Here is a 23,776-nt window from a genome sequence, read left to right as displayed (position 1 = left end):
GCAGAATTGCCCTGATTCTTGCCCCCTGTTGAAAGTAAGAATGTCCTAAGGAGGCAAAGACTGTAAAAACAGGCACAAAATGTATTGTGAGAAACACAGCACACCATGCGGGAGAGCCTTCAGAGAGGTGGTCTGTTTATCTAAGGCAGAAGCAAAGCCGGGAGTTCCCGTCGTGGCGCAGTGGTTAACGAATCCGACTAGGAACCATGAGGTTGCGGGTTCGATCCCTGCCCTTGCTCAGTGGGTTAACGATCCGGCGTTGCCGTGAGCTGTGGTGTGGGTCGCAGACATGGCTTGGATCCCTTGTCACTGTGGCTGTGGTGTAGGCTGGAGGCTACAGCTCCGATTAGACCCCTAGCCTGGGAACCTCCATATGCCGCCGGAGCGGCCCAAGAAATGCCAAAAAGACAAAAAAAAAAAAAAAAAAAAGGCAAAGCCGGATACACACCCTAAGGAGGAGTGTGGGTGTGGGCATCTCCCTGAATGAAGAGCTCACCAGAGAGGTAGTTTAAATCACATTATATCAGGCAGTTCTTCTGGGCCTTTGTTTTCTTTGGCTAATTACCTGGTTGTATTTCTCACACTGGACTGGATCCAGGGCCTTCCCCAGCATGTGTGTGCATCTTTTGGCCAAGATGGATTCCAGAGCAAAGGGTTATGGGACAGCTAACAGGACTTAGGATGGCCTGGTGCCCCCTCCCTTTCTGACCCAGAAAGGTTTTTCTGCTCATGCGGAGTTGGCATCTCCCTGACCCCGAGGCTGGGAAGTATGTGACCTCTTGGTCCTTTGCCCGGGCAGCACTTAGCCCCTCTCTGCCCTGCAGTTACTGTTATGTAGCATGTCTGCAGAAGACAAATTCCAGGTACTTGTCTTGTGCCTGCTGTTATTTCTACCTTGACGTATAAACAGGTGGCTGGTTGTAACAATCTCTCTCCTGGAGCTCATCTCTCTCCAGCCTCTCTTCCGCTGATCCCATCGTGCCGTCTTTGCTTGTGGAGAGGGAGATGGAGAAGTCCATTGCCCCAGCTTGCTTTCCCACAGTTCTTTTTACCCAACTGGTCCGTCCTTTCTTCCTCCCTTTCTCCCTATTTGTTCCCAGGTCATTCTCTGTGGCAATCTCCATTAAAAGAGTGTTGTGTATCACCAACACTTTTTTTTTTTTTTTGTCTTTTTGCTATTTCTTTGGGCCGCTCCCGCGGCATATGGAGGTTCCCAGGCTAGGGGTCGAATTGGAGCTGTAGCCACAGGCCTACGCCAGAGCCGCAGCACATGGGATCCGAGCCGCGTCTGCAACCTACACCACAGCTCACGGCAACGCCGGATCGTTAACCCACTGAGCAAGGGCAGGGACCGAACCCGCAACCTCATGGTTCCTAGTCGGATTCGTTAACCACTGCGCCACGACGGGAACTCCACCAACACTTTTTTTTTTTAAGCATCGTATTTTGTAAACAGTTATCCTAGTTTTGTATATTTCAGAGTAGTAATAAATGATAGTTGAATAAAATCTTAAGGTAAACTTGGATAAAAGAAAATCTAAAATTCTCGTCAAAATTTCATCATACAAGGATAGCTCACTCTCCAAGGCAAACCTCTCTTGATGATTGGAAGGGCAGTAAAGGTGGTGAATAAACTGGATATCGTTGCTATTGGAAAAAAAATGCACTTCTCACTGTGAGTGGGCTAAGAATCCGACTGCAGTGGCTCAGGTCACGCAGAGGCACGGGTTTGATCCCCTGCCCAGCGCAGTGGGTGAAAAGCATCCAGTGTTGCCGCAGCTGCGGCATAGTTCTCAGCTGCAGCACAGATTTCATTCCTGGCCTGGGGATTTCCCTATGCTGTGGGTGCAGCCATAAACTTAAAAATAAAAAAGTTTTTTTTTTAAATTGCAAATATACAAAGGGTTACTTTTTGTGATTTATTGAAGAAAATAAAAGGCAATTTAATGTATACTATGTATTCATAAAAGCCACAAATGGCCCAGGTTATAACAGCCAAACGTGGCAGGGTTCTAGGTCTTGGTGAGGACGAGGGAGGTGATAAAAACGGAAAGGAGCAAGTTCACCAAAAAGTGTAATTTCCTCAGTTGTCCTCAGTGGAAAGCTGTATCTGGCACAGTCAGAAGCCCGGATGGGCCTGTTTCTTCCTGCAGCTTGCCTCCTTGGTAGAGAGTGAATTTCCCTGTTCATCCAAGAGGCTGGCTGGGAGCGTGGTCTCTCCTACAGCGTGCCCTGCGCCGATGGCAGGAGCAGATGAAAGATGTCCATCCGGGATAAAGCACGTCCGGCTGGATTGCAAACCTCAGCTGAATCTTTGAACGACAATGCCTTAACTCCTCTTTCCTCAGGCCCCTTACAACCCGCCCAGCATGGAAAGAGACACAACTGCGGTTTCTCCCCCGATGTGCTCTCTTGGGTGGTGGTTCCTCTTGATGATTCCCAGCATTTTTTTCCAGGACCGAAAGTTTTCATAACACTTGGAGTGACTTCGACCTCTTATTTCCACTTGACAACAAGTCGTGTACAAGTCGGGGTGACAATCTCGTTACACAAGAGACCACGTAACTTGTGCAGGAGACTGTGGATGGTCACTGGGCTTCTCACCTCTGTCCTTCCTTTAGTGGCTTGTGGGTTGGTTGGTTGGTTTTTATTACATAAGACAAGCTTACTTCTTGAAATAAGGCACTGTTTCTTTTTCTTTCTTTCTTTTTTTTTTTTTTAGGGCTGCATCCATGGCACATGGACGTTCCCAGGCTAGGGGTCGAATTGGAGTGAAGCTGCTGGTCTACACTATAGCCATAGCAACGTGGGATCTGAGCTGTGTCTGCACCCTACCCAGCAGCCCACAGAAATGCCTTAACCCACTGAGCAAGGCCAGGGATCAAACCCGCATCCTCATGGATCCTAGTTGGGTTGATTACTGCTGAGCCACGACGGGAACTCCAAGGCACCATTTCTAAGATAACATCATCATAAAATGTTTTGGTTATGAGTTTAGGCAGCCACTGTGCTAAGCTATGACTTTATTATGTATCTAGAACTGTGTGAAGAACTTTATACAAAGCTCAATGAACTCTGTACTATTTTTCTTTATATATTACACATAAATTGCTTTTAAAATGCAGGTATTATTTGTGTGTAGTAACCTTACATACTCGGTCTGTCGTGTTTTGACAATGGCATATCTTCATGTAACCACTGCCTGAAACAATATGTAAAACTGGTCCATTATTCCACAAAGTTCCCCTTTGCAGTCAGTCTGCACCCCTCTTGACCCCAGAAGAACTCTTTGTAATTTCTGTTGTCTTAGATGTTCTTAGACTTCATATAATTATAGCCATGTATTACGTGCTTTTTTTGCCAGGCTTCTTTAACTCAACCTATTTTTTTTTCTTTGACATTTTCCTGTGTTATACTCTGTATCTGTGGTTAGCTCCTTTTAATTTGTCTAGATGTAAACATTTGGGTTGTTCAAACCTCTGGCTATGACGAATAAAGCTTCTTAGAACATTCTTCAACAGATACTTCCGTGGATATATATTTTCACATCTTTTCAGTAAATAACTAGGATTGGGGGTTTCTGGATCATAGGGGAGGTGTGTGTTTAAACCTCCTAAAGCATTTGACATTTTTCCATTTTCTGTGTCTACCAGGAGCAGTATGTGGGAGTTCTGGTTGCTCCATAGTCTCAGCAAATTTGATAATATGACTTGATTTTAGCCATTCTACAGGGTGTGAAATGGTACCTCCTTGAGGTTTTACTTTTCATTTCCTTGATGACTCATGGTCTTAAGCATCTTTTTGGGCCCTAGTGGCCGTTTGTTTATCTTCTTGTTTAAGAATTTTGCTTACTTTTTTTTTTTCCACTTTAAAAAAACTGTTAATGCAAGAAAATTCTCCATGTATTTTGTGTTTGTATCCTTGGTCAGATAGCTGTTGTAAGTTTTTTTTGTTTGTTTTTTTTTTTTTGTTTTTTTTTTTTTTCTAACTTGTGGGTTTTTTCTTTTATGGTTAGTTCTTCTACAGTCTTATTTAAAGTACTCTTTGTCAACTTCAAGGCTGTGAAGTGGTTTTCAGAAGGTTTATTGTTCTGCAATTTATGTTGAGGTTCATGGTCTGTGCTGAGTGCTTTTTGTGTTGCATAAAGAAGGGTCAAGTTTCCTTTTCTTCACATTGGGATATTTATTTCAGACCTTTTTGTTTAGCAGGTATTACCTTCCCTATTGAATTGTTTTGTTGTCTTTCTCGCATTCCAGCTGAGGTTAGATGTGTGGCTCTCTTTATGGGCTTTCCATTCTGCTCCATCTTCAGGAGCATCCCAGACTGTCTTGATGACTGTTTTACAGCAACTCTTCACATCGGGGGGTGGAGCGAGTTCTCCAACTCTGTTCTTGTTTTGCAAAGCAAGATCTAGATTTTTTTTTTTTGTCTTTTTGCCATTTCTTGGGCGTCTTCTACAGCATATGGAGGTTCCATATCAGTTTGAGAATCTACTTGTCAGTTGCTAAAAAAGCGTGCTGGTGTTTTGATTGTATTAAATCTGTAGACAACTTTGGAAAAGAATGAGCATCTTAAAAGCATAGTGTTGTTTAGTGCATGAGCACTGAATGAATATATTTATTTCTATCTTATTCAAGTTTTTTTGTTTGCTTTTGTTTTTGCTGCACCCACAGCATGTGGAAGTTCCCGAGCCAGGAATCGGACCTGTGCCACAGCCACAGCCACACCGGATCCTTAACCTGTTGCTCCCCATGGGAACTTTCTTGATCTTGCTCAGTTTTTCTCTGCTATGTTCCTAGTTTTTGCTGTAGAAGTTTTTTAAAATGTTACTGTAAAGTATATATAATATTAGATACTATGTTCCAATTATTTGTTGCTAGCACATTGAAATACCATTATGTTGCATGTGGATAATGTCTCTTGTACACTGACTGCTAAATATGTCTCTGCTGACTGCTAGGTATAGATGCCCTTTAACAGACTGAAGAAGTTCCCTTCTCTTCTTATTTTTCTGAGAGAGGTTTAAAAATCGTGAATGGGGAGTTCCCATCGTGGCGCAGTGGTTAACGAATCTGACGAGGAACCATGAGGTTGCAGGTTCGATCCCTGGCCTTGCTCAGTGGGTTAAGGGCCACATCCGTCCACCTTCCTCCACGAAATTCATGCTTCTCTCGCTCAGGACTCGCCTTCCTCTCTTCTGTCTTCGTTGTACGCTGAGATCGCCCTTACGTAAAACTTTCCCTTGGCAGCTCCTGAATACCTTTGCACATTTAAAAATTGTAAAACCCATTTTAGTAAATTTTGAGACCTTAAGAAAACCTCAAGCGATACCAGCGAGGTTCTGAGTATTAACTATATGCTCTCCATGCAGCAGCATGAGCTGGACCCGGATGTTACATCACAGGGAGACAGGGCCAAAGTGGTGTTTGTATCTTCTACGCTTTCATTTTTTAAAAAAAGATTTTGCTCCTTTTGAAACTGATTTAGGTTATATACTCTGAGATAACCTGGGGCCCTTCTAGGCTCTTGAGGGACCAGTTGGGCACGGCATGGCATGGCATGCTGTTGGGCATTGCTTTGGTGCTGGAAAACTCTGATGCTTTGGTAACTCATGCATAAAAATGTGATAACAAATAATTGCTTGAAACTAGCTTATATTCTTGGGAAAATAAGCTCAGGGAACAGTATATACGCTAATGCATAATTAAAAAAATCCTTACCCTTCTCTATTCACACCTCCCTTTCCTTCGTTGCCCCCTGAAAATGTGCGGTAACGTATTTGAATCCTGTCACTTAGTGTGAACACTATTTGACTTGGTTGGCAGAATCTTTGACAAGGCATCATGGTGCACAATTTTTTTTTTAAATTTTAAATGTCAGATTCTATTATGATGGAGAAATAAAAAGAGGATGTAGAAAATTCTTCCACACTAATTAGTGTGATATGATTTAAAATGGGCCAGTGCCTAAGGTGGTCTGTTTTACCTTTTCCATACAGGTTACCTTTTATAGGATTTATGGTTATCTTTTTTATACAATGAGATTTGAAAAGAGTAGACGTCACACGTGGACTAGAGAAGGGCACAGTTGGTTTTAAAATGGGACCAGACAGCCGTCATGGTAAAATAATGGGAAAAACACAATGCTGTATTTCGTGGGAGAAAGTCCGTTTTCTGATGCAGGAAACCCCAAGCACTGCCTAAAGTGAAGGCTGTGTCTTCAGAATAATAGACAAAAAACCTGGCAATGGTGTTTTCGCATTGCATGTAGTGAGTGTCCTTTCCCAGGGCTCCAAAGCTATTGTGTATGGACCACTCAACTCAGCATCTTTTCAGCGTCAGAAAAATGGAGACAAAGGCGAACGTGCTCATGAGCAGAAAGACAGAGGAGGGCCTGTGAAGGTGACCCACTAGGAAACAGAATTGACTGAAAATACGGTTTGATGCACCATTAAAATAAGATGTGGCCTCTAAGAATGTGATAGCTGTGAGCAGCAGTAACTCGAGGCGCCTGGAGTTGAATGAGTGTGTTAGGAGCCCTGTGGGGGGTGACAGGGTTTCCCATCTTTGGGAACAGAGGGGTGCTCGCTAGCTGGCAATGCTGGTGGTGTATTGGCCTTTCGGTTTCTGTGAAAGTGACTGGAGCCATCAAGGCTAGATTCTTGGCCTTAGTGGAGAGGTGGCCGTGGGGAGAGGAGCACGGGGTCTGGTTAGAGGGGACTCCAGGCACTGCTCTGAGCGCCAGAGGGGCTTTCCTCGAGCATGTCCACACCGATGTGGCCTGCCAGAGGAAGCGCAGCAGGAGTGGCAGGTTCCCCAGCTTAGGAAGCTGGAAACCTGAGCTTATGCTGTGGTGGCCAGGGAGCTGCAGCAACTCGCCTCATCGCTCTACCCTTGTCCTGCAAATTGGTGACTCCGAGCCAAGGCCTTTGTCATCCGGCCAGGCTGGGGCCCATGGGGAGGGTAGCAGAGACTGGGACACCTCAGTAAGGAGAGAGATGGGCAGCTGTGTCCGCAGGTGCAGTGACAGATGTGGGGGTGTGAGTTATAAGCCGCATGGTGGAAGAAGTTGGGACAGAGCACAGCAGGGGTGACGCGGGGAGGTACGTGTTGTCTGTGACACAGGAATCCTCCTAGTGTGGTCCCTGACTCTCCTGGAGCCAGGAGGGTTTGGGAGCGGGTGTAGATCAGTGGTACAAAGTGCTCTTCCTCCAGAAGATGCTGAGTAAGAGCGCCGTAATCTGCTACTGGGGGCACTGCAAGCTGCTGCCCTTTGGGGTCTTAGGAGGAGTAACCCAGAAACGTCTGGAAAGCTGAACTGAGTAGGTTGGACATGAGGTTGTGTGACTTTGTTAGGGACCCCGTGCAAAAACTTGGCTTGGTAGCTCTTATGTCAAAATATGCCAAACCAGGCCGTTTTTTGTTTTGTTTTGTTTTGCTTTTTAGGACCAAACCTACGGTATATGAAAGTTCCCAGGCTAGGGGTTGAATTAGAGCTACAGCTCCCGGCCTGCACCACAGAAACAGCAACGTGGGATCTGAGCTGAATCTGTGACCTACACCACAGCTTATGGCAACACCGGATCCTTAACCCACTGAGCGAGGCCAGGGATCGAACCCACATCCTCATGGATACTAGTTGGATTTGTTTCTGCCACACCACAATGAGAACTCCTGAACCAGGCCTTTTTCTTCCAGAAGACCGTTCAATCTAAGGATTATAACTGAACAATGACAAAAGGCTCCTTAACCAGCGGTGTGCGGTCACGTGGGAGGTGATTGCAGAAGTGCAGGCTGGGTCTGGAACGGGGCGCCCTCAAGGATCAGACCTGTGTTCAAGGATCAGATTTGTGTTTCAAGCTGTAGATAATTTTAACTGTTTAATCTCACTTCATTTTCGCAGTTTCAGCAGTCATGTTCTCATGCAACAAACTACGTGAGAATATGGATTGTTTTTGCAGTTCTGCCTCTTAATGTGTATATGTATATTTGCATAACATGATATATATATATAGGAGTATTTGACCCATTTAACGAGAATGGTAGTCATCCCAGCTTTGATTTATTTACACATAGAACCCCAAATCCCAGTGTATTTGTTTGTGTATGTGAAGCTGTGACTGTCATATAAATACTGATGCTGGTTCCCCAGGCTGAATAATGATGAGACTCATTGAAACATAGACTTTATATAAAAAACAAAAGCAAGGGCGTTCTCGCTGTGCCACAGCAGGTTAAGAATCTGACTGCAGTGGCTCGGGTATCGGCAGAGGTGCAGGTTTGATCCCCAGCCCAGCACAGTGGGTTAAAGGATCCGGCACTGCTGCAGCGGTGGCATAGGTCGAGGTACTGCTTGGATGCAATCCCTGGCCGGGGAACTCCATATGCTAGAGGTGTGGCCTCTAAAAAAAAATATTGATGTGATGTTCTATTTTTCTGTTTTTTTTTTTTTTTTGCCTTTTCTAGGGCCGCGCCCGTGGCATATGGAAGTTCCCAGGCTGGGGTCTGAATCGGAGCTATAGCTGCCGGCCTACACCACAGCTCTAAGCAACACTGGATCCTTAACCCACTGAGCAAGGCCAGGGATCGAACCCGCAACCTCATGGTTCCTAGTCGGATTCGTTAACCACTGAGCCATGATGGGAACTCCTGATGTGATATTTTATAACTTGACATACGTTGATGTTTATCTGTCCATAACCAGACATCCCAAGTCTGTAGAAATCCTGCTGGATCTAAGGATCTAGCTTATGGCTATTTAAGTAGGCCCCACTACCATCCCCTTCACACCAGCAAAGAGAAAATATTCTTGCAAGTGAAACAGCAGCTGGACCTCAGAGTCAGGAGAAAAGTTTTAGAAGCTAATAGCAGGGGAGTATGGAGAGAACAGGATATTTGTTGCATATTCTCCCAGAAACCACAAATGCAGGATGGGCCGGAAGCATGAAAGTTAAATACTTGAAAAATCTTTTCCCCAAAGCCGAATAGATCACCGGGGATGCAGAGATGAAGCTTGGCTCTTCACAGATGTGCCAAGGCCGTGGATAGGAGTAAAAGAATGTGTCGACGGGTGTGAGACTTAAAGAATACTTATGGGTTCTTGTGCTTTCTGTGGAGAAGGTCTCTGGAACCTATTTTGAAATCTTAAAAAAACATTTCATGAGAAAAGCAAGGGACGACTTGAAGGCCTTGAGCGGCCTGGCTTCGGGGACGCTGCTTTCTAAATCATACTTCAGATGGAGTGTTGGTGACATTGCTAACAGATTATGATGAAGTCCTGATGGGCCATGAGAACAACTGAAACCATTATAAACCGATATGTTTAAAGACGGTTCGGGTTTTCAGCAGACCTTAGCAAGGCAGTTGCAAACGTAGTTTGAGAGGAACGCTTTCTCTATGTTTCTGGGGGAGGGAGGAGGGAAGATTCATCTCTGGCTGAAAGAGATTCACTCCTGGCACCAAACCAGCGTCTTAGATCAAAGAAAACGAGATCACGCGGGGAAGGAGTTGTGGTCCCGAAAGGGCACTGCAGCTTGATTGTCGCTGTTTCACGGGTTTCACCAAGAATGGCAGATAAAGAAGGCCAGTCGCCAGTAGTCCATCTAGGGGGATGGAAATCTCCACATTCATTTGATTATTTTCTGGGCTTTCCTATAGCTTCAGATTTAAAAAAAAAAAAACAAACAACGAAGGTATCGTGGATCAGAGCCGAATTTTGATAGAAGAATCTCAGCTTTTACACTGACACTCTGGTGCATGTGTGATTATTAAAAAAAAAAAGTACAGCATGTACAAAGGAATGCCACTGATAGTGATTTCATGCCACATGTTTGTTTGATTTTGATTTTTAAAATGACAGTTGATTTACCATGGTGTGCCAATTTCTGCTGTACAAAAAGTGACTAAGCCATATATATGCACACATGTGTATATTTATACATACATACGCTTTTTCTCTTTGTCTCTTAGGGCTGCATCCATGGCATGTGGAGGTTCCCAGGATAGGGGTCAAATCGTGTCTGCGACCTGCACCACAGCTCATGGCAATGCCAGATCCTTAACCCACTGAGCAGGGCCAGGGATCCAGCCCATGTCCTCATGGATTCTAGTTGGGTATTTATTATCACTGATCCACAACGGGAACTTTATACATAAACTTGTAAAATATTCTTTTCCATCACGGTCTATCCCAGGAGGTTGGATATAGTCTTCTGAGCTGTATGGTAGAACCTCATTGCTTAACCATTCTAAATGCGATAGTTTGGAGTTCCTTTCATGGCGCAGTGGTTAACGAATCTGACGAGGAACCATGAGGTTGCAGGTTCAATCCCTGGCCTTGCTCAGTGGGTTAAGGATCTGGCGTTGCCGTGAGCTGTGTTGCAGACATGGCTCAGATCCCACGTGGCTCTGGCTCTGGCATAGGCTGGCGGCTACAGCTCCAATTCCACCCCTAGCCTGGGAACCTCCATATGCCAAGGGAGCGGTCCTAGAAAAGGCAAAAAGACAAAATAAATAAGTAAATAAATCTGCTAGTTATATCTACTAGCTCCAAACCCCCAGTTCATCCCCTCCGCCTTAGCAACCACAAGTCTCTTCTGTCTGTGAGTCTGTTTCCATTTTGTAGATAGGTTCATTTGTGCCATATTTTAGCTTCCACATGCAAATGATATGATAAGGAATTTGTCTTTTTCTTTCTCCCTTGACCTCACTTAGTATGAGACTCTCTAGTTGCATCCATGTTGGCTGCAAATGGCATTTTTTCTTTTTTATGGCTGAGTAGTATTCCATTGTATATGTGCACCACATGTTCTTAATCCATTCATCTGTTGATGGACATTTAGGGTGTTTGCCTGTCTTGGGTATTGTGAATAGTGCTGCAATGAACATAGGGGTGCTTGTGTCTTTTTGAATGAAAGATTTGCCCAGAGATGTGCCCAGGAGTGGGATTGTTGGATCATACAGCAGTTCTATATTTAGTTTTCTGAGAAACCTCCCTACTGTTTTCCATAGTGGTTGTACCAGTTTACGTTCCCACCAACAGTGGAGGCGGTTCTCTCTTCTCCACACCCTCCCCAGTGTTGGCTGTGTGTAGACTTGTTAACGACGGCCATTCTACTAGAGATAACCCATAAAATCTCAGGGGGACTCTCTTCTAGATGAACTCCCTTGAGAGACTCCAAGAAGATCTCTGTTCAAAATGAAAATGGAAAAAAATTCTTTAAAGAGCTCAAGACCACAAAGAAATGAATGGCATTAAAGAGTATTAGGAAACACAGGAATCTCATACATGTCAGAAAATAGTAGCATTATGGACTAAGAAAAGGATGAAGCCAAGGTCATAAATACTAATTAAACCTCTAAAAGAACTTAATACTCTTCAGAACAGGCCATGTTTCCTTGCACTATTGTTTGAAAGAAGGGACAGAAAAATCATATTTGTTTTTTGTTTTTTTTTTTTTTTTTTTTTTTTTTAATTTTATTTTCCCACTGTACAGCAAGGGGGTCAGGTTATCCTTACATGTATACATTATAATTACAGTTTTTCCCCCACCATTTCTTCTGTTGCAACATGAGTATCTAGACATAGTTCTCAATGCTATTCAGCGGGATCTCCTTGTAAATCTATTCTACGTTGTGACTGATAAGCCCAAGCTCCCGATCCCTCCCACTCCCTCCCCCTCCCATCAGGCAACCACAAGTCTCTTCTCCAAGTCCATGATTGATTTTCTTTTCTGAGGAGATGTTCATTTGTGCTGGATATTAGATTCCAGTTATAAGTGATGTCATATGGTATTTGTCTTTGTCTTTCTGGCTCATTTCACTCAGTATGAGATTCTCTAGTTCCATCCATGTTGCTGCAAATGGCATGATGTCATCCTTTTTTATGGCTGAGTAGTATTCCATCGTGTATATATACCACATCTTCCGAATCCAATCATCTGTCGATGGACATTTGGATTGTTTCCATGTCCTGGCTATTGTGAATAGTGCTGCAATGAACATGCGGCTGCATGTGTCTCTTTTAAGTAGAGCTTTGTCCGGATAGATGCCCAAGAGTGGGATTGCAGGGTCATATGGAAGTTCTATGGATAGATTTCTAAGGTATCTCCAAACTGTTCTCCATAGTGGCTGTACCAGTTGACATTCCCACCAACAGTGCAGGAGGGTTCCCTTTTCTCCACAGCCCCTCCAGCACTTGTTATTTGTGGATTTATTAATGATGGCCATTCTGACTGGTGTGAGGTGGTATCTCATGGTAGTTTTGATTTGCATTTCTCTTATAATCAGCGATGTTGAGCATTTTGTCATGTGTTTGTTGGCCATCTGTATATCTTCTTTGGAGAAACGTCTATTCAGGTCTTTTGCCCATTTTTCCATTGATTGATTGGTTTTTTTGCTGTTGAGTTGTATAAGTTGTTTATATATTCTAGAGATTAAGCCCTTGTCAGTTGCATCATTTGAAACTATTTTCTCCCATTCTGTAAGTTGTCTTTTTGTTTTCTTTTGGGTTTCCTTTGCTGTGCAAAAGCTTTTCAGTTTGATGAGGTCCCATGGGTTTATTTTTGCTCTCATTTCTATTGCTTTGGGAGACTGACCTGAGACAATATTCATGATGTTGATGTCAGAGAGTGTTTTGCCTGTGTTTTCTTCTAGGAGTTTGATGGTGTCCTGTCGTATATTTAAGTCTTTCAGCCATTTGGAGTTTATTTTTGTGCATGGTGTGAGGGTGTGTTCTAGTTTCATTGCTTTGCATGCAGCTGTCCAGGTTTCCCAGCAATGCTTGCTGAATAGACTTTCCTTTTCCCATTTTATGTTCTTGCCTCCCTTGTCAAAGATTAATTGACCATAGGTGTCAGGGTTAATTTCCAGATTCTCTATTCTGTTCCATTGGTCTGTCTGTCTGTTTTGATACCAGTACCACACTGTTTTGATGACTGTGGCTTTGTAATATTTCTTGAAGTCTGGGAGAGTGATGCCTCCTGCTTGGTTTTTGTTTCTCAGGATTGCTTTGGCGATTCTGGGTCTTTTGTGGTTCCATATAAATGTTTGGATTGTTTGTTCTAGTTCTGTGAAAAATGTCCTGGGTAATTTGATAGGGATTGCATTGAATCTGTAGATTGCTTTGGGTAGGATGGCCATTTTCACAATATTGATTTTTCCAATCCAGGAACATGGACTATCTTTCCATTTTTTTACATCTTCTTTGATTTCTTTGATTAAAGTTTTATAGTTCTCGGCATATAGGTCCTTTACCTCTTTGGTTAGGTGTATTCCGAGGTATTTGATTTTGTGAGGTACAATTTTAAAAGGTATCGTATTTTTGTATTCCTTTTCTAATGTTTCATTGCTGGTATACAGAAATGCAACTGACTTCTGAATGTTAATCTTATATCCTGCCACTTTGCTGAATTTATTAATCAGTTCAAGGAGTTTTGGGGTTGAGTCCTTAGGGTTTTCTAGGTATAGAATCATGTCATCTGCATACAGTGACAGTTTCATCTCTTCTCTTCCTATATGGATGCCTTTGATTTCTTTTGTTTGTCTAATTGCTGTGGCTAAGACTTCCAAAACGATGTTGAAGAGCAGTGGTGAGAGTGGGCATCCCTGTCTTGTTCCAGATTTGAGTGAGAAGGCTTTCAGTTTTTCCCCATTGAGGATTATATTTGCTGTGGGTTTATCATAAATGGCTTTGATTATATTCAGGAATGTTCCCTCTATACCCACTTTGGCGAGGGTCTTGATCATGAATGGATGTTGAACTTTGTCAAATGCTTTTTCTGCATCTATTGAGATGATCATATGATTTTTGACTTTTTTTTTGTTAATGTGGTGTATGATGTTGATTGATTTGCGTATGTTGAACCATCCTTGTGAACCTGGGATGAACCCAACCTGGTCATGGTGTATAATTTTTTTGATATGTTGTTGGATTCGGTTGGCTAAGATTTTGTTGAGAATTTTTGCATCTATATTCATCAATGATATTGGGCGATAGTTTTCTTTTTTGGTGGTATCTCTGTCTGGTTTTGGAATGAGGGTGATGGTGGCCTCATAGAATGTCTTTGGGAGTATTCCTTCTTCTTCAACCTTTTGAAAGAGTTTAAGGAGGATGGGCACCAATTCCTCTTTATATGTTTGATAGAATTCACCTGTGAAGCCATCTGGTCCTGGGCTTTTATTTGTAGGGAGTGATTTTATGACCTCTTCAATTTCATTTCTAGTGATCGGTCTGTTCAGTTGGTCTGTTTCTGCTTGATTCAGTTTTGGCAGGCTGTAAGATTCTAGAAAATTGTCCATTTCTTCCAGATTGTCAAACTTATTGCCATATAGTTGTTCATAGTATTCTCTTATGGTTTTTTGTATTTCTGCTGTATCCGTTGTGATTTCTCCTTTTTCATTTATAATTTTGGTGATTTGGGTTCTTTCTCTCCTCTTTTTAGTGAGTCTGGCCAGGGGTTTATCAATTTTGTTCACCTTTTCAAAGAACCAGCTCTTGGTTTTATTAATTTTCTCTATTGTTTTTTGAGTCTCTATTTTATTGATTTCTTCTTTGATCTTTATAATTTCCTTCCTTCTGCTGACTTTAGGACTTCTTTGTTCTTCTTTTTCTAATTCATTTAGGTGGAGGGTTAAGTTGTCAATTTGGGATCTTCTTTTTTGAGAAAGGCCTGGATTGCTATAAATTTCCCTCTGAGCACTGCTTTCGCAGCATCCCATAGATTTTGAGAGGTTGTGTCTTCATTATCATTTGTTTCAAGATAGTTTTTAATTTCCTTCTTGATTTCCTCATTGACCCATTGGTTTTTTAGTAGCATGTTGTTTAGTCTCCATGGAGTAGGTTTTTTCTCTTTCCTTTTCCCATGGTTGATTTCTAATTTCATGGCATTGTGGTCAGAGAAGATACTTGAGATAATTTCTATGCTCCTAAATTTATTGAGATTCGCTTTATGTCCCAATATGTGGTCGATTCTTGAGAATGTTCCATGAGCATTTGAGAAGAATGTGTATTCTGATTTTTTTGGATGTAGTGTCCTGAAGATATCAATTAAGTCTAACTTTTCTATTGTTTCCTTTAGGATCTCTGTTGCTTTATTGGTTTTCTGTCTAGAGGATCTGTCCATTGATGTGAGGGGGGTATTTAGGTCTCCTACTATGATTGTATTCTCATCAACATCTCCCTTTATGTCTGTTAATATTTGTTGTATGTATCTGGGTGCTCCTATGTTTGGGGCATATATGTTGATGATAGTAACATCCTCTCCTTGGATGGATCCCTTAATCATTAAATAGTGTCCTTCTTTGTCTTTCTTTATGTCTTTTGTTTTAAAGTCTATTTTGTCTGATATGAGCGTTGCAACTCCTGCTTTTCTGTCATGTCTATTGGCATGAAATACTTTTCCCCAGCCTTTCACTTTCAATCTATATGTATCTTTTGTCCTAAGGTGAGTTTCTTGTAGGCAGCATATTGAAGGTTTTTGCCGTTTTATCCACTCAGCCACTCTGTGTCTTTTGATTGGGGCATTCAGTCCATTGACATTTAAGGTGATAATTGATAGATGATTATTTATTGCCATTTGATCCTCGTGTTCCAGTTGATTCTATGGTTTTCCATTCTTCTTTTTTTTTTTGGTTGGATGGTCTCCTGTTATTATCTGCTTGAGTGTATTTTTTTTTTTCATTTTTTGCAAATGCAATATTTGGTTTTGGCTTGTGGTTGCCCTGTTTTTTAAGTATGCTAACCCCTTCCCATAATTGTGTGTTTTAGCCTGATGGTCCTGTAAGTTCAAACACTTCATTATTATATTAAAATTAAGAAGAGAGACATACATACAAACAAAAGGGATTATTTACCTCCTAACATCCCTTGCCCACATTTTATGGTTTTGATGACTCTTTTATTTTTTTCTTTTTAATTTTATTTTGTTTGAAGCATGTTCATGATTAAATCTGTATGCTGGCTTATTTGAGTGACTGCTCTCTGATTGCATCTTCCTCAGTCCTAGTTCTTCCTCTTCTTCTTCTTCTTCTTTTTTTTTTTTTTCTTTTCTTTTTTCTTCCCTTTCCTTCCTTTCTTTTTGGTTTAGAGAAGCCCTTTCAATATTTCCTTTAACCTGGGTTTTGTGTTGCAGTATTCTTTAAGTTTTTGTTTGTTGGGAAAAATTTTTATTTCCCCTTCTATTTTAAATGATATTCTTGCTGGATAGAGTATTCTAGGTTGCATATTTTTTCCTTTGAGCACTTTAAATATCTCTTGCCATTCCCTCCTGGCCTGTAGTGTTTCTGTAGAGAAATCAGCTGATATTCTTATGGGGGTTCCCTTGTAGGTAACATTCTGTTTTTCTCTTGCTGCCTTTAGGATCCTCTCTTTATCACTAACTTTTGCCATTTTTATTATGATGTGTCTTGGTGTGGGTCTGTTTGGGTTCAGTTTGTTTGGGGCCCTCTGTGCTTCTTGTATCTTGAATCCAGTATCCTTTAGATTTGGGAAGTTTCCAGCGATAATTTCTTCAAATATATTTTCCATTCCCTTATCTTTTTCTACTCCTTCTGGAATTCCTATTATGCGTAGATTGGCCCGTTTTATATTATCCCATAGGTCTCTTATATTGCTTTCCAGTTTTTTGATTCGGTAGAAAAATCATATTTGAATGGAGAAAAGAAGAGAGAAATAAAACGGTCGCATTGGTTTTGATTTAAGGGAGAACATTGAAAAAAGAATTCTTTAAACCAAATCCGCAATCTCCTTTCCCGCCCAGACACACAGGACACACAGGGTAAAGACATGCCATCCCTTTGGGGTCTGGGGTCTCCCCTGGTATAAATGACAGAACGCACACATGACATTTTAAAGACATTTACAGAGACAGTGTAGTCTTGAAATACATCTTGGTCATTCCTGCCGTCAGGGTCTCAGGTCCTCCTGTGGGCCACACACTCAGGTGAAGAGGTCAAGAGCAGAGCAGGAGTTGTAGGTGGGCACAGTGTGAGGGCACCCGAGCCTGCTGATGCCCTGGGGAAGCCGTTCACTCCAAGGGGACACAGCCAGGTCTGGCCAGCTTTCAGGTTCGGTGTTCTCGAAGTGGGAATTTTTTATTTGAAATCTTGTGATTTTAAAGACTTAAAAAAAAAAAGGAGTTACACACTATTTTGCCTGAAGGTTGATTTTTTTTTTTTTTAAACTATCGCCTTATGTCTCCATGCTGATGGTTTTCCACTTGTCACTTGGGACGTCATAAAGAATGTCTTTTTCTATCACTTTGCAGACAGACGGGGTGGCTTGCTGTTGCCTGATTATGCTCTGTCCTGCCCTGTACCTGAGGCTTTTCTCATTATCTCCAAAGGTGGTCCTCCATCCATTCTCTGATAGTCTAAATTCTAACTTGCACAAATGTCAGGATCCCCTGAGACCTGATGCAATTACTTTCATTGGAAACAACTTTCCCAATTTTTCCATCTCAGAGCATTTTAGCCATGTGTCTTAGGATATTCTATCAATTCCTGCTTTGGGCTGTAAGTATTTGCCTATGGGCTTGAGGGTTACATTCTAGCCAATTTTAGATGAACAAAAATAAGGCTCACGTATTGCATGCTACAAAGCAGTAGCCATTGTGTTGGTGTATTTTCTTCCATTCTGCTCCTATAAAACACCGCAGAATAACTGACGAAGTTCTAAAGTGGTTATGCCACGTTAGCTATGCATCATCAGAGTGAGAAGATGATTCAGCCACCCCCGTTGCTTGCACAGCATTAAGCATTTCCATTGTTGTGTAATCCTTGCTATTTTGATAGGAAAAAACACAGAATGTTGATATTTTGATTTTTTTTTTTTGGATAGAATTTCTGTCCTATTTATTCAGGTTTATCCAGGCAATAGGCTGAGGACATATTTATAATAGGTGATTATAATAATAATAGTAATTATCAAATATGTGTGTACCAACTGTTATCCTTTTAATGACTCTGTATGGTTTTGTGGATACAGCTTTTCACCCGCAACCTCACGGTTCCTAGTCGGATTCATTTCCACTGAGCCACGACAGGAACTCCTGCACCGTTTTTTGAAGGATGAAATAGCTAGTTGTGTGGGGCAGTGTAAATGAATTTCTCTCTTATTAAAGACCCAGTAAGTGGCAGTGATAGAATCAGGATCAAATCCACCGTTTTGAGCTTTGTCCTTGTTGGCACAGCCTAAGTGGGTAAAGGTCAAGAGAGAGGACAAGCCCCTGCCTTTATGACCGTAGCTCTCAAGTTCAGGTTTGCACATTGGAATCATTGGGGAAAGTGTTATGAAATAATCAATGCCCAGTCACTTCCTTCTCAGAGATGTTGACTCAGTTGATCTAATCCGAAGTTTTTGCTTCTTGTTTTTAAGCAGATGTTTTAATTGCTTCCCATTCACCCTGTTAATGACAGGAGTGTTTTTTTTTTTTGTTTTGTTTTGCTTTTTTTTTTTTTTTTTTTGTCTTGTTAGGGCCACACCTGTGGCATTTGGAAGTTCCCAGGCTAGGGGTTGAATCAGAGCTGCAGCTGCCAACCTACACCACAGTAATGCGGGATCCAAGCTGTGTCTGCGACCTACACACCACAGCTTGTGGCAACACTGGATCCTTAACCCTCTGAGTGAGGCCAGGGATCGAACCTACATCCTCATGGATACTCGTCACTGCTGAGCCATGACAGGAACTCCTTGAGAGGGGGGATTCTTGCTTTTGGGTTATGGGGATGGTGAAAACATACACACCTGACACCGGACAGATGCGACTCCTGCATGTCACAGGAGCTGGGGTCCTAGTGGGGGGGATACCACCCGGCACACACAGGGCCACATGGGGGGAGGGGGGTCATACCTGGGAATGGTGTGAATGACCAGGGAACATGGGATGCGGGCTTTGTAGCCTCCAGAGGAGGGGGTGTCTCCTGGGTCCAGTGAGAGGCTATGATTGTCCTGCTTGAATGATTCTGTGGACTGGTGGGCACGGAGACCCACTCCCCAGTGACGGGGGAACTGAGTCGGGTCCCTTGAAGAGGGTCATTTGGTGGCAGCAACACTGTCCGCATAGGAGCAGGGCTGATGGGGAACTGGCAGTAAGGCCCACCCAGACCCTCTCAAATTGTCACATGTCACAACAGCACAGAACACGAAGCTTTACCGTCGTCGGGCCTTCCCCTGTGACAGCTCTGCTCCAGGTGGTGACACAGCTTTCAGGATCCCTCGGGGATGGTCTTGTCATCCTGACGTCCAGTGAGCACAGAGCAGGAACATGCACGTTCTGAGAGCCTCAGGCCAGAAGCATCGAAAGTCACCCAGTATTTAAGGACCACACCCACCAGCAGGGAGAGCTGGGACAGCAGTCCTGGTTTTGCTGTTTTTCCTGGCAAACCCCGATCACCGTCGAAGGGGAAGGCGGACTTGAATCGGCGTAACTGCCGCTGCCTTGCAATCTCTGATACAGTCTAGGGACGCAGGTATTTACGAAGTTATTTTTTTCTCTTAGTCGCACCCAGAGTTTAACCCTTTACCGCTCTGTCCTTTACTTTGAGTGTTTGTCTTCAGAGTCCGTAATCCCTGCTCCCCTCCCCCCCCGTCAGATTAGATGCTGCTTTCCTTCCAGGTTCAGCTAACAGGACTTTGTTTTCTTCGAACATCTGTCCAGGCTACTGGAGGAATTTGGCCCTAAGTCCATCTGTCCTACTCTTCTTTGGATTATTTGACAATAATTGTTACACGAAATTGTCATCTTGCTCACATTGCTTTATCACAGAAGTCGTTTCATCCCTTTGTGGGTAATTTCATTTTTCACGTCCCCTTGGACCACCCAGGTCATAAATGCCTAAGAGCTACGTGCAGCATCTTGTCCTTAGTTTTATCTCCTCTGGTGCTGAGGTTTTGGCCTTTTCACAGAGTAGGTGGGCACATGCATTTGCTATCCATGTACAAATACCAATCCATGCCAACCAATTAAACAGATTTAATGGTATGTTTAATATACACAGCGTTGGGGATAGAATTAAAATGCAAGCTTATTTTGGTTTCTCCCTCTCCATTGAAATTGTGTTCAGCAGGAAACTTTTCCCATCCACTAAATAAAAACGGTGGCAGACCTCATGGCTTTTAGGATCAAATCCAAACAACAGAAAAACTGTAACTTCTTTTTATGCATAGCATACTCCCAAATTAAAAGTTTCTTGTTGAATATATTCATCTCTAATTTCTCTTCAAAGGTGTCCTGTCTTGCTTGTCCTCTGTAGAGTGCCCGAGTCTGGCCAGCCGGGGAGGGAGGAAGGGCTCTCTCTTTTCTTTCTCTTCCTCTGGCTACCCTGCCTTCATCCACCACCGGCTGCCTCTCGCTTCTCATCTGTGCTCAAGAAACCTGATTTTGAGAACTCGCCTTCAGCTCAGACTCTGTAGGTCACTTTCCAGACCCATCTGTTATTTCCTTTCTTCCTCTGTTAGGTCACAGCCGTTTTCTCTTTGTATTCTCTTACGGCTGAGTCTTACTCCCACCTCGCCTATGCTCTCAAACTCTCTTTGAAAAGTTTTCCTCCTTTTCTCAGAAGAGCGTTGAGTTTCCTGAGCCTAAAAAGTTTCTTTCCTCCTTCCCGGCGGACAGTCTAGAAGAGGGATGCTTTCCTTTTTATTTTTATATGCCTGGTGCTGCGGATTTTCTCATGCCTTGGTGGTTGGATTTCTCACAGTGTCTCCAGATCAAAGCCTCTCCTTTTACAGATCTAGTGTTTTCTTTGTTCCTATGTATTATATCCCTTGGCTTCTTTGAAACACTTTTCACCAGCAGCCTGTGTTCTTGTTTTTCAGCAAGGGCCAGAACTTCTCTGCCCGGCTCCTCTGTCTAGACTCTCTCATTTCATGGTTGGTGGCCGGTTCTTTCTTCCCGGCCATCCGTCCTTTGGCTCCGGAAGCCGGACCTTCCCACCAAGAGGCTAGTCTATCACACCACTAGCACTAGAGCTAGGGCCCCACAGGCAAGTTCTTGCCCTCATCTTCCCACGTCACAGTCTCCCTTGGCGCCTCTGCACGTTCCGAGAACCCTTTTCTGTTCTCAGTGTCTGAAAGGATCCTTCTTTCCTTTCTCTTGTCCCAAGTTATGTGGTCTCCCCGCACCCCCCGCCACTCAGCAGATGGGGTTGCCATTTCTCTTCGCATGCTGAATAAAACTTAGCATCACTTCTGTTATCCATCAGTTTCATATCATGTCTCCAGTTGGGGGCTATTCCTTACAGCTCGAGGTTACTGAATGTACCCTTGTGTGGTTAAGAGCTTCGGAGCATCTCAGTTCTTGTGCTGCCTTCTAAAACTTCCTTTCCACTTGGTACATCAGGCAGAGTGCATTCGATTCTCCCACTCACACGGTCTATAATCACGTCGCTCTCCTCTATTATTCTGGCAGTCCATTGCTGTTTCTCTTCCTAACCCAGAGGTATTATATGTTGCTCAGGATAAATCTACATAGCTGTCATTTCCCCACACACAGTCTTCAAGATTTTTGTGCACGATGTTTAGATGTTTGGGGCCCGTATTTAAACCAATGGATTCCTGTTTTGACACAGTACTCACATTTTAATAGGTAATGATTGCATTTTGCTGTTTTTATCTTGGGACAAATTAACTTTGTTTCCCATTTTTTTTATTACTCAAATGAATTGATCACATCTGTAGTTGTATAATGACCATAACAATCTGATTTCACAGGATTTCCATCCCACAACCCAGGCACATCCCCCCACCCCCCAAACTGTCTCCTCTGGAGACCATAAGTTTTTCAATGTCTGTGAGTCAGGACAAATTAACTTCTATAGTTTAATTTTTCTTTTAACATCTGCTCTTTGTGATATGTTTCTTCCTTTGTATTTTTAGTGCATACTCATTTTCCCCAGATTATATTTATCCAATTAATCTGTGTTTTATTGGCACAAAATAAATATGCATAGCATTTTACAAAATGTTGAGATTAGAAAAATACATAAGACACAGTCTTTGCTTTCCAGAAAATCACAGTAAAGGAGGGAAGGCATATGCTTAACAATAATTACAGTGTGATAGGCACAGAGGCTAAAGTATATAAGCAGACAGGAGAAAAATCATTGATACTGAAGATATGAAGGTGCATTTCCCAAAGACAGGCAACCTTAAACAGCACTGTTAAACAGTAGGTCACTGGATAGACAAGGAAGGAAGGGACTGGAGCGTGGGTGGAATGGCCTCTGCAAAGTCCTGAGGCATGAGGCAGTGAGGTCTGTGATGACTCACAGTAATTCAGCATTGCGGGAGCATTGGCCGGGTAGGTAGATGTGGGTGAGCTACGAGAGATGGGATGGAAAGGCAGATGGGGTGGCGCTGTGAAATCTTGCCTATTCTTCTGAGTAGGAGTGTAGACTTTATATTGCAGGCGAGAAGAAACCATTAGAGGCAGATAGGTGGGGGTGCGGGGTGGAGGGGTAAGTGGGTGGGTGGATGATTTTTGTCACATAAGATCTGGTCACTGCAAGGGATGCATTTGAGGGTAGCGGTAGCAACACAGGTCAGCAAGGCGCTGAGGTCTAGAAGAGAAACTTGGAGGGGCAGAGCAACAGTGACGGCAGTGGTGCTGATGCAAAGGAAAAGGCTTGGTCCCCACTGGACAGGGACACAAGTGGAAGAGACTGCGGGACAATGAGCAGATCTCCGACTCCCTGAAGGAGCTACCACTGATGGAGGCACGTAACCCTGGCGAAAGGAAAGCACATCCTGAACAGCAGCCTTCTTCCTTCTTCGTAGTGGAAACACAGAGTTCTGTTGGCTCAGAAAGCTTGATCTCTTAAACTTGCTGCCATCCTATTCTGTAGCTCATCACCGTATTTTCTACGTAAGAAACACAGATTCTCATTCCAGAGGCATCCAGGGACGATCCTGGGACTGCAGAAGTTGTGGTTCACAGCCATAGCTCATGAAATGACTTGCAAGTATAGTCTGCTGATCCAGGGACTGACCCACACAATCAAATTTGGGGTGACGCATGGAGAGAGCATGACTCATTCTATTTACACTCCCAAAGCTGAATCTATGCTATTTTGTACTAAGCAGGTGTGTTTCCACTCTCGGCATGCGATTGTGTCTGTGTTTCAGATGTGCCTAAGCGCGCTGTCAGGGTAAGTGGTCCATCGTCTGGGCAACAGTCCATAAATTCCCCGAAACTCACATATGAATGCACGGACAATTTTACATTTTTTCCTATTCAAAAATCTTAAATATAATCTTGAAGTAGAATCTGGGTCGCTGTGTCCTAGAAGACAGCAACAACATTCATATTTAGGTGGGACGTACCATCTGTTCACTCTCAAGTTCATATTTTCACACTCCCCCCCCCATAAACCCCATGGGTATTGTTTTTTCTACCTAGATACTGAAGTATTTTTAGTTATCTGCCAAAGTTCTGCAGATGTTTCAAACCTTCTTCTAGTACATTCCAGAACTTTCTTGCCTAGACTTTTAAGAATCGTGTGCCCCATGGTTATTTTTTCTCGTCTTGCATCTTATGTTTTTGAAACCCGTAGCTGGCATGGCGTCCCTGTGACACACGCGTAACCGATGCACAGCCCATGTCAGCTTCCCTTGGCTTAATCATTCGTGTTTGCCTTCTTGCCATATTCCTCAAGGCTTGATTGGTAGCAGCGCGTCCCTAACAGCGTTTCCATCTGTCAGTGAGCACGGAGGGCCTCGCTTTCCCCTGGCGAGACCCGGGAGTACTGCCTTTGCCTTCCCTGTCCCCGCGAGCAGCGTC

General features: G+C 43.1%; 1 long non-coding RNA gene across 3 annotated transcripts in view; it reads left to right on the top strand.

Annotated features, from left to right (window-relative positions):
- The window catches only part of LOC146398779 (uncharacterized), a 149,624-nt gene that overhangs the window by 68,750 nt on the left and 57,098 nt on the right, over positions 1-23,776 (top strand). Inside the window, exon 3 of one of the 3 annotated variants that reach the window (XR_014817280.1) lies at positions 19,131-21,959. The exons of the other annotated variants lie outside the window; for them this stretch is intronic. This is a non-coding gene — a long non-coding RNA (uncharacterized LOC146398779). Of the gene's footprint in view, positions 1-19,130; positions 21,960-23,776 lie in introns of those variants that run through there. 3 annotated transcript variants of the gene reach the window in all.

This window comes from Sus scrofa, chromosome 10, assembly GCF_054392235.1.
Source record: "Sus scrofa isolate SSC_HxYL_T2T_F1_AM1 chromosome 10, Sscrofa_HxYL_maternal_Yorkshire_Landrace_v2.0, whole genome shotgun sequence".
Taxonomy (NCBI): domain Eukaryota; kingdom Metazoa; phylum Chordata; class Mammalia; order Artiodactyla; family Suidae; genus Sus; species Sus scrofa.
Note: the sequence above shows the minus strand (reverse complement) of the source record. Positions and strands in the feature narration are given on the sequence as shown.